The following is an 11,757-nucleotide window of genomic DNA, read 5'->3' as shown; positions in this document are numbered from 1 at the left end:
ATTTTTCTTCTGTATCCTCAGAGAGCATTTCTAAGTGTGTCTTCTATATTACTGACTCAATTTTCTATGCTGACAAGCCTGATTTTACTATCTCCAATACAGATTTTGATGATCTTATTACAATTTTAGTTCCCTTGCAATTCTCGATCATATTATCCAGCTCCCTTTTCATCTCAGCTCACTATCTTTATACTGCATCCTGTTTTCATCTCAGCTTATTCTCCTGCTAACTTTCTGCTCAAGTTTCATTTAGACAATATCTTCTAGTCTACGGTCATGCCACCATGAACGTGCCCGATCTTGTCTGATCTCGGAAGCTAAGTAGTGTCGGCCTGGTTAGTACTTGGATGGGAGACCACCTAGGAATACCAGGTGCTGTAGGCATTAAAAAAAAAAAAATTAGACCATATCTTCTAGTATCTTATTAATCACGTCACATGATATTCTAAACTTTTCTTCTGAGTTCTATATTAATCATATTTAGAAGACTGTTCTTCCCAAGCTTCAGAATGTTTTATGTTTTTCATTGTTTTATAGAATCTTTTTGTAGAACCCTTTGTGGATTTTTAGGTCCTCTTTATTCAGCCTCAAGCAAGGGGAGAGATTTTGGAGCCTGGTACTTGTCCATAGACAGATTATAAAGCTCTCACTTGTCCCTGTCATCATCCTTTTGAGTACTGATAAAATTCTCTTCAAAATTCTCTTGGTGATGGTTTCTAACTTACAGTTCAGTTCCTTGTGTCAAATAGCCTTGCATCTAATATGATTCTGTTCCATGCGACTAACATTTTCTCCAACATACACTGCCCAATTCTTTGATACTAATGCAGTGTTTAAAACACACACAATTTCTAGCATGCATTATTCCTCGAGTTTTTCTATCTTTATAGGAACTATATCTCAGGATGCAAAGGAACAAAACTAGTTCCAACCACTCCTTTCTAGCCAGTTATTTTATGAAAGTTGTTTACAAATAGATATAGAAAGTGGGATCTTCAAAACTTGTAGCCATGTATTCCTGGCTACATGTGAACCAGGTAGCAGGCAGCGGTGGAAGGATTGTTCTTTCTGCCATCTTTCTGTAATTGAAAAGGCTGTTTGAAGAGGTAAAATTCAGATACAGTTTTTCCTAATTGAGTTTCCTCAACCAACTCCATTCGTCTTAGAGTGGAAACTCATCCTAGATTCTAGCCATGGCCTTCCTTTAAGTGTTAGTCTTCAATGTGACTAGTTTTCATCTTTTTCTGTCTTCTTAGGTCCCAAAGAGGTGAGTCATGATACATTGCATCAGGGACTGCTGGCCATACATCTTTTATAAGGGAGAGTCTCACCTGCTTATCTTTAAAATGTTCAATATAAAACAACTTCTACATGACAAATCACCTTGGTACAGTGATGTTCTCTAGCTTTTGGGTTTATCTCTGTTATCACATAATCACATTTCTCTCTATCTCCTTTTTATCTGTGTGTGTGTCATTTTCACCAGAAAGTGAGCTCCTTGAGGGTAACACCCTCACCTGGGTTATCAGTGTATCTCTTGGCCTGCCTTGCAGAGAACAGGGCTCTGGAAATCTCTGAGTGAGCAATGACCAGGGAGTCCAGAGAGGCTCTTCAGGGATGCACCTGTTTCAGGAGAAGGAAAGCTCGGGCATCAGCTCCCCTTAGGGTCATACTAAAGGGTTTTAAAAGCCATTTGATCTAACAAAACTGACTATAGATTGTGTTCCTACTACCTGCAAGGTATTTGGGATTCCAAGATGAGTAAGCCTTGCTTGCTGGGTAGAAAACAGTCCATGTATGAGTAGCTATAATGGAGGGCAGATCATAGTCATGCTTTATTGGAGATTGCAATAAAGCATAGAACTCAAATGAACTGGATTATTTCCACTTGCTCAGCCAACAAACATTTATTGAAGACCAACTCCAAAGCAGTGTAATAAGCATAAAAGTAATTCTGAGTAGCAGACCATGTCAGAAGGAGCCAAAAGACTGTACTTGACTTGCTTAAGTAATGGAGAGAAGCATCCACATTCCTTTGTAATTACCCACTGTTGGGAAACCCATGCCTTGGATTCTCAACTCACAACTAAGCAAACAATACAGTTCTGGAATCAAATTTCAGCCTACGTGTATCTATTGCCTATTGTGTTCTCTCTCTGCTTCCCAGTCAGTCAAGAAAATGTCTTTTTTTTTTTTTTTTCTTAGCAACAGTATTGTTCATGCAGGAGAAACTAAGGTAACATCAGGGCATCTATATTTGCATGTTACTGGAAATAGCCTGTGCTTTCTTAAGCAGTTCTTAGTTGTAAGTAAGTTTTGTTACTGGAAGCAGCTTAGCCTGTTTTTCTGATGCCATAATTTGCTGCATTTAACACTTAACTGACTTCCATATTTATTTTTTTCTAATAAAGATAAAAGATTTTTTAAGAGACCTAAATCTAACTAATGATGTAAAGGGAAGAGGTAATCGATAATATTAGGGAAACAAGGCATGTGAATATATAGTAATTTTTAATCATCCTGAGTGTTTATAAAGGAAACAGGAAGTACTTTGTTGCCCATTTTAAAAATAAGTAAATCATGACAACAGTAAAGTACAGGTCACAGACCAGTTAGTAAATTAGGGAAATGAGGCATCATGGCTTTGATTTTATACTCTTTCAACTGCATTATCTGGCTTCCACCTATGTTATGGGTACCACACATTTTCTGAAGGGCAAGGATGCATAATATTCTAATGATAATAGTAGTCAGCTGGATTGACCTCTTACAGTATGCCAGGCACTGTATTAAGTGTTTTTCGTACACTGTCTCATTTAATCCATACATCAATGTTGTAAAGTAGGCATTATTTCCATTCTAGGAATGAGGAAATGAGGGTGTAAAGATGATGATTGCCCAAGCTAACATAGGTAGTATGTGGTAGACTTGGGATTTGAACCCCAATTCTGTCTGACTTCAGAGCTCATGTGCAGTCAAAACCACCATGTTGTGTGTGCTGTCTTGAGACCAGTAAGTATCAACCCTTCATTTTACTTTTGCCACATCTGTGACTTAGAGAAACTGTGACTCACTACAGTTTCGCAAAGGGATGGTGAGGGATGTGGAACTAAAAATGCAAATTTATCAATCTCCCCACTGCTGTATGTGCTCAGAGTAAAGGGAGGCATTTCTTTGTTGTAGATAAGTACTTCCTCCAAACCAGCACTGTTTTACTGAATGTCAGAGTAGAAGCACAGAGTATCTACCATTTTTACAGCAAAGACGTGGAATATCTATATTTAGAAAAGTTACTTTCAAACTTTGTCACCTACTTCAAATGGAACGAGATTGGCAGTTTAGAAAATGTGATCTGAATACTATTTGCAACAACCTGAGCTAATTTTCTGATACTGACTATAGCATAAGAATTTCTAAGTATTAGTAGGAATAGGTCCACTAATCTCTCCCGATTAGAATGTACATCCTTGAGAACTCTGTGTAGTGAAAAGGTTTTGGGATTTGGGATCAGAGGGCAGAGATGAAGTCCCATTCTTCCTTTCCTTTCTGGATGGGCTTCATTAAGTGGTTTAACCTCTCTAGTTCTCTGCTTACAATAGGATAGGTATAGGTATAACATTTATAGACCACTTATTTAAGAAATAGTTAAAATAATGCAGGTGAAAAGCAATTTGCTAATGGGAAAGAGTATACAAGTGTTAGTTTCTGCTCTTAATAAGTACCGTATTTATCCTAATGTTTTTTAAAAAAATCTCATTTTAACTGTTTTTTCTACGTATAGTCATTGATTTACTCAGTCATACATATGTCCAACATTTATTAAGATATCTAACATGTCTCACAGTGGATAGGTTATAAGGAAAATATAAAAACTAAGAGACAGAATCTAACTACCTATTCATCCTTTACTTTGATGTCTAATAGATATTTCATCATATTCAAAACTGAAATCCTGATTTCTACCCTAAACTTGCCCACTTCCCACCCTCATCCCCACAGCTTCACTCTTCTCTATCTCACTTGATAGCAACTTTATCTTTCCAGGTACCCAGAACAAAAACTTTGAAATCAAATTTGACTTTTCTTTTCCTGTCTTATCTCATTTCACCAAAATTTCAGAGAATCTTATTAGCTTTGTCTTCAAAATATATCGAGTGTCAGAATGTATCTTCCTGCATCCATTGCTTCTGCCCTGGTCTAAGCTACTAGAATGGATTGAAAAGATATTTTTAAATCCTAACCCAGTACCTGTGAATGTGACCTTATTTGGTGGGGTCTTTGCAGAGATCATCAAATTAAGATGAGATCATACAGGTTTAGGGTGGGTCCTAAATCTCATGACTGGTTTCTTTATAAGAGAAAGGAGAGGGAGATTTGGATACAGAGACACGAAGAGATACACAGGAAGAGGATGGCCATGTGAAGATGGAGGCAGAGATTAGAGTGACGCTGCCATAAGCCAAGGGACAGGTGGAGCTACCAGAAGCTGGAAGAGGCAAGGAAAGCTTCTTCTCCGAAGCCTTCAGAAGAAGCATGGTTCTGCCGACACCTTGACATCAGAAATGTAGCCTTCAGAACTCTGAGAGAATAAATTTCTGTTGTTTTAAGTCACCAAGTTTGTAGTAATTTGTTATGGCAGCACTGAGAAATGAAAATAGCCACTATAACGCTGTGCCTGGATAAACGCAACAGCCTCCTCAACTCGACTCTGTTTCCACCTGCATGTCCTAAGTATATTCTCAACACAATGGCCAGACCAACCATTCCAGAGCTGAAGATTAAGTCCCTCCCCCGTTCAAAACCGTCCAATGGCTTCTTATCTCAGAGCAAAAACCACAGTTCTTCCAGCGGCCTTCCAGACTACGGCCTCTGCCGTTTCCTCCACACTCCACTCCTCCTCTCCTTTATTCTCTCTATTCCAGCCATCTGGCTTCCTGCCTCCTTGTTTCAGACACCTTAGTGCTCTGCCTCAGGTCATCTGTCCAGAGGTGATACTCAAATATTTAACTGCCATGCTCAGGTATGCACCAGCCAGAGTCCATGCTGGCCAGAGGACTAGAGCTGAGTCCTGGCTGCCCTCTGCTGTGGAAGTTCATCCTTTAGTCATCTACTGCCTGGGAAAGTGGTTATACCAAACAATGCAGACATATTTCAGTATTTTAACAGCCATTCGACCTTACAAAACTTCGTGGATGAATGCCAGCTTTGGCCCTACTCTACTTTTCTCCTTTTCTAGAAATCCACAGAGTTTTATCCCTTACCTCTTTCAGTTCTTTGCTCAAATGCCATCCTCTCTGTGAGTCCCATTCCAGCTCTTCTATTTTAAATTGAACCTGACACTCCTTATTCAACACCTCTACTTTCTATTTCTATATGGAGCTTATTGTCTTCCGACATACATCTATTTTGCTTATTTGTCTTATTTATTGCCTATCTTGTACAATGGAATGTAAGTAGCATGGGACAGGATTTTTGTTACTTTGTTTTGTTTTGTTCTGCTTTGCTTTGTTTTTCATTTCATTTTATCACCTGCTGTGTTCCGCACACCTAGAACAGTGCCTAGCACATTGGAGATTTTTGGTGAACATTTGTTAAATGAATGAATGCTTCCAAACAACTTACAGAATGTCTATGTGTACATCTGTGAAAATAGTCAGGAGTCCTGAATATCCTACATGCTACAGACACTGTCATTTTTAGTACGTTCTTCTAGAATGCTGAAGCCCAAGTCGAGGGAATATGCTCCCTCCCTCCCACCTCCCATTTCCCCCCACCCCACAAAGTCAGGTGAGCATGATGGAACGAGAATGGGTTCTCTCCAGCAGTCTTCTTAGTTTTTATAATTGTTATTAAAATGGCTTTGTGACACAATCTCAGCTTCCTCCTTTGTGGCAAAATAGTTTTATTTCTATTTTGTTAGGCAAAGTATCATTAACAATTTGTCTTGTTTTGACAGCATTGGGCTATAATTAGTTTCTACAGGAAAATGTACCAATTAACACAGTGTTTGTGCTTCTTGGCTTGAATCTAAATGGAGACTGGAGGAAGCTAACTGTGAAAATGTAAAAAGTGTTTCATTGGCATGGGTAAGGAATTCACCTGCCTTTCTGTGTGATAGTTTAGTTGCCTTTTAAAGGCCTGGTGTCCCTTCTCATCCTAACTCCCCAAGATAGCTTATTGATGCCCATCCCATCTGTGATCTCTCCTTTCTCTGAAGTCCTCTCATATTTATGTTATCACTCCTCACACTTAGAAATAAATACTAGTCTTTTGTTATTTTTGGTATGTTGCCCAGATAGGTTAAAAGCAAAAAGAATTTGGAATATTATGCAGTAAATAGGTGATAGACAGAGGGAAATCTCTAGGATAAGTTTAAGTGAAAAAAAAAAAAATGAAGAACAGTGTATATGATACCTTTTGTTCTATACAAGTGGGAAAATAAGAATATATATTTATATTTTCTTGTACTTGCATAAAGTGGCACTGGAAGTATAAAAAACTATTAATGAAATAGTTGCCTATTAATAAAATGGTAGGGGTAAAGGGAACAGGGGGAATGGGGATGGTATAGGAATGAAGTTCTTTGTGTATACTTTTTTATATCATTTTGATATTTAAAGCAGGTAAATGATTTACATAATCAATATTTTGAGTTTTGTCTTATAAAAATTCTATGATACTATACATATTCAGGACCTAAGGCAATCCTGGTGACACCAAATGCTCGATGAATGAGGTCGATTGATTGCAAGAGGAGCAATAGGGCAGATGTAGTTTAGGAAAATCCAGCCTGGCTACTCTATGTTTATGTGAAAACATGGCTACAAAATGAAGAACTCATTGTGTTTGTTGGGATGATCTGGTCTCAGCTTCCTGTCATGCTGAACTTCCCTTTCACTCCATATTGCCTATAGAACTATAAAAAAGCTAAAACTTTATGCCATGTTCTTCCTGTTAAAATAATAATTAGTGGATATACAGAGCTTCACAGTTTACATGGTTCTTTTTGTAAAATTGTTTCTTTGGGCTGTTACTTGTGGAGCCTATACCTTTGTTCTCTTAGTCTAAGCAGTTAGATATCATTGATGATCTGGGCCAGCCTTACAGGAAACATATAACAGAGCATAACTGCTTAAGTGCATGAGTTTTGAATTAGAAATACTCTATATTTGAATCCCAGATTCACTATGTATTTACTGTGTGATTTTGGACAAGTTATATTTTCTGAACATTTATATCCTTATCTATAAACTAGGTATAATGATTCCTACTTATTAGATTGTTGTAATGCTTCTATAAGGTAAGAAAAGTCAAATGTATAGTACTACATCTCATGCATGTGAGTATCCAGTAAATATTAACAATGACTTATTATTATTTGTATGTATTTACAGTATATCTGGAAAGATTTCCCCCTACCCACTCCAGATATCTTTCTTGCTCTTTGGCACAATGCTCATTAGGGCACTGAAGATATATTACTTTGGGCTAAGTATATACTCTGCCAACATGTTCTTATTGAAAATAGAGATTTACTTAACTTTGATATCATTATTTTCCTAGGATGACTAAGAGCAGGTACCAAATGGAATGGAAACTAGGAGGAGTCATCAAGAGTAATATCAGAGCACGGGCTTCCCCTTCTCGGGAATAACGGACTGAGGAAGCAGTGCTGTGGGAGTAAAGGGAATCTGCATAACCTTGGAGATCTGGCAGTCAGGAGGCACTCAAAGCAGCAGCTAAAGTTGAGAGCAAAACAGAAACAAGGGGCTGGAGGGCCTGAGAGAGAATCCTAGCCTACAGACCTGCCCCATCACCCCACAGGCACTATACTGTGAAACATGTCAGCTCAGACCCTTAGCACTTGCATCTTTGCCTGTCGGAGCATAACCTGGTCATGAGCCTGGGTCCTGATTCTGGATCTGAGTGGGTGTTATAGTGAGACTGTGTACCACATAGCTCCCTCCTTTTCCCCTCATAAATCACATTCAGGCTTTGGAGTATGAGTGTGATGTAACACAGCAGTCCCCAATCTTTTTGGCACCAGGGACTGGTGTTCCCATGAGAATCTAATGCCTGATGATCTAAGGTGGAGCTGAGGTGGTGATGCTAGCCCTGGGGAGCAGCTGCAAATACAGATGAAACTTCACTCACTGGCTCACTGCTCACCTCCTGCTGTGTGGCCCGGTTCCTAACAGGCCACTGACCAGTACTAGTCTGCAGCCCAGGGTTTGGGGACCCCTGATGTAACAGATTATTCTAGTTGCTTTGGTAGGATGAATTGGAGCAAAATGAGACTAAAAGCTGAAACAAGGATTGGAAAGTGCTCTCCTAATCCAGGAGTGAGGCAAGGAGAGCCAGGTAGAGTAGGTTATCTTTGCCTTTTCTCCAAGGGTTACACAAGCCCAGGGCCATGTTTCTGCAGGACCACCAAGTGTACATCCCAATATGGATTCATTTTTGTCATCCTCTTGAGAATGTCCACATAATCAACTTGGTCTTGAAGTTGTTTCATTCTGGTGTTTAGGATTGATGGCTTTATCCACAATTCCCCGTAGTTAATTTAATCAGTTTAGACAAACAAGCCTCTTTCTTCCTGAGCCAGCAGGTGTCACTATTGATCAGTTGGAAATAAACATGGTACCCTCACCATGGTAGGAGTAGATCCAGATCTAACTAGGAAAAAAAAAATGCATTTGGCATTTTAGGTTAAAGAGCTCCTGTCTTAGATCCACTGGCTTCCTAGTAAACAGCTGGATTCTCAAAAGAAAGTGCACTTCTTCATCACTGCATAACTGCAGTGCAAGGCAAGTCACGGTCTTCATGGAGAACGGAGTCGAAGAAGTAGCCCGCATGACTCCACTTTTCAGTACCAATGTTCCAAGAGTTTCTTATAGCTGAATTTTCTATATTCTTATAGCTAAATGTAGCTAATTCCCAATCAACTACTAAACAAATCATCCATGGTAGATTTTAGCTCCAGAATGGCTTTCCTTCTTTGGTCTATTTCACATGTATTAGACTTGATTTCTGGGAAATAAATGGCAGAAATAATCAGGTGTGTAAATCATGTAGTGCATTTCAAATTCAAAATGTAAACTTGGGGAGAGTTGTTCTTGACTATACATTATCCAAGGCACTGATCTCTCCTCCAACACACAACTCAGCATAAGACAGTTTGTTAAATACATCCAAGCATATCCTTTTCTTCCACAATATATACTGAATTTTTATGTGCAAACTACTGTGCTTCCTCGTGAAGCCTACCCAAACCTCCTTCTCCTCTAGAGAATTTATTTTCTTCTACATGATTCCTCCAACCTTATTTCCTCTCAATATTTCTCTTGTTTAGTTTGTTGTATGTGTATTTTTCTACTACTTGATTGATTGTAACTTCTAGATCATTTTTAAAAGATAAGAATGTTAACTGTTATCTTCCCCAGATCATCCCTGTTTCACATGTGGGTTATGACAGTAGCTAGCATTATTTAATTTACTTTTGTAATTGAAAACCTAGAATAATGTCTTGCATAGAAGAGTACTCAATAAATATTTGGATGTCAGGATTTCAGCAATACAAAACAAAGACCCCTACTCTGACCTCTTAGTGAGAAGCTTATAGTCTAGTAGGGTATATAAAATGTACTTACAAATAGGACTTCCTACTTTGTATTAAGTCCTATAGAAAGAGTACGCACAAAGTACATTGGGAACTCAGTAAGAAAATGTCTCTGAGTGGCTGGTCATGAGATATTTGTGGAAAAAGTGGTTATTAATCTAGAAATATATGTAGAAACGAGAGAGAAAGAAGAGGGAGGTAAAGATTTTTGGGATAAGGCAAACAGCAGAGCTAAGACATAGTGATAGAAAAGCCTGTGTGTATTATGCATGTTGTTCAGTGGGATGGAACCTTGACTAGGTTAAAAAAATGTATAATATATGTCAAGAAAAATAATTTAGCTCTTGAACACATTACTATACACACACACACACACACGTATTTTATTGACTTTGGGTCAGGAAAATAACATCTAGAGAACTGGGTATATGATATTCCCAGTTTTTAGAAAATGCAATGTTATAATTTAATATTTTGAATGGTATTACATCACCTTTGAAATTGTTCCGGTGCTTCCAATAACTCCTTCGAATATTCCTAGATAACTGCCTAGGAAAATGAAAAACATTTCTATTCAATACATGCATTTTCAAAGATTTGGGGGTGGGGGCAAGAATTTCAGGTAGAGGGAAGAGCAAGTGCAAAGGCCTTAGGCATGCTTAAGAAACAGAAGAACAAAACAAAGCAACTATTGAAGGGAAGTTGGAGATTTGCATTTGAAAATGAAAAGGAAGTAGAAAGTAAAGGGATGGTCTTCTAAAAAGAAATAGCACTCTGGTTAAGGGGCCCCAACCAGCAGTTTGGGAAGGGAGTGTCTGATAATCTGGGCTCTGGTTACCTGTCTCTTGGCTGAGCCCGAGTAACCAGAGGCAGAATCCAAGATAGATGGCCTCTAGGGACTTCTTTGGGGTTCATTGTTGGTGGCAGGCCTGTAGATTTACTCTTTCATCACAATAACACCTAATGGAAAAGAGTTAAATTCCCAACAGAAATTGAAATATTTTTAGGAAGGGGTAAAGGATTGCTGAGTGGCCTCAAAGCAGCAAATACACACTTCAAGGGGAAAAAACACTGATTCTTTTAACAGAAAGAAAATGACTAGTGAAAAATGGCTAATCGGAGTGAAGTAGCATTTTTTAAAAGATCATGTTACTCAAGAACCATATAAAAGGATTCTTGACTTTCACCTGTTCTTGTCAAGACCCTCTTGGTCCCATTGTATTCAAATTTCCATTGAGAGAGATATAAACTATGGTACTGTTTGAAGAATAAGGATAAAGAGGGAATTTTTAAGATCAGAGAGACGTTGAATAGCTGGAGTTTGGAGGAATTTCATAAACAGTGACAATAGTGTGAGACTATCATGAAATTATAAACCTTAAGCAAGTTATGTGGAATGCTGATCCAGAAAAGAACCAGATGCTGCTAAGAAAAAAACCCAAGCACCTGACCACTTCAGCTAGCTTCTTGTCCACAGCTGACTTGTGGAATGGGCAGCATTTTTAGGCATGGTGAATGATTACTGACCCAATACATCCTAAAAGAAATTTTCTCACCTTCTTTTCAGGGATATAACACTCATTTCAAAGCAGACCTCTTATAGTATTACCTGAACACGCATGCCTGCCTGCATATTGCCATGCTTTTACTCACATGATTTTTCTCTACCTGTCAAAAAACCTTCATCTTGCCCAAATGTCAACTTCTCTGTGAATTATTCTATAATTGATCCCACCAACTAGAAGCTGGTTTGCCTCTAAATTCCCATAGAATTATAAAGTTCTCATTATATATTTTTTTCTAGTTAACTTTTTAACCCTTGCATTTCCTGAGAATAAATAAAAATTATCAGAGACAGACTAATCAAAATCTATATATATGAGAAATTCACACATTTCTTTAACAATGTAAGTGTACATTTCTATAATAGGCTCAACTTAGTAAACAGATGAATCAGTATCTCAGTTTGAAGCATCTGCATTCAGGACAGTAATGACCTTACAGGTTTTTGTTTTGTTTTGTTTTTGTTTGTTTTTTTTACAGTAGCCATGAAATTACATTGGATTATCTTCAGTTCCCACTATGGTAGCCTGCAAAGTGAGTTCCATAGGTGTTTTCATGTTTGATGAATGAGAACT

At 38.2% G+C, this 11,757-nt stretch overlaps 1 pseudogene; it reads left to right on the top strand.

The window, feature by feature from the left end:
* Positions 1-266: 266 nt before the first annotated feature.
* LOC111744401 lies at positions 267-384 on the top strand (annotated as a pseudogene).
* The last annotated feature ends 11,373 nt before the right edge of the window (positions 385-11,757 follow it).

Source organism: Pteropus vampyrus, unplaced genomic scaffold (genome assembly GCF_000151845.1).
Source record: "Pteropus vampyrus isolate Shadow unplaced genomic scaffold, Pvam_2.0 Scaffold134, whole genome shotgun sequence".
NCBI classification, from domain to species: Eukaryota; Metazoa; Chordata; class Mammalia; order Chiroptera; family Pteropodidae; genus Pteropus; species Pteropus vampyrus.
This window is presented reverse-complemented; position numbering and strand designations above follow the sequence as displayed.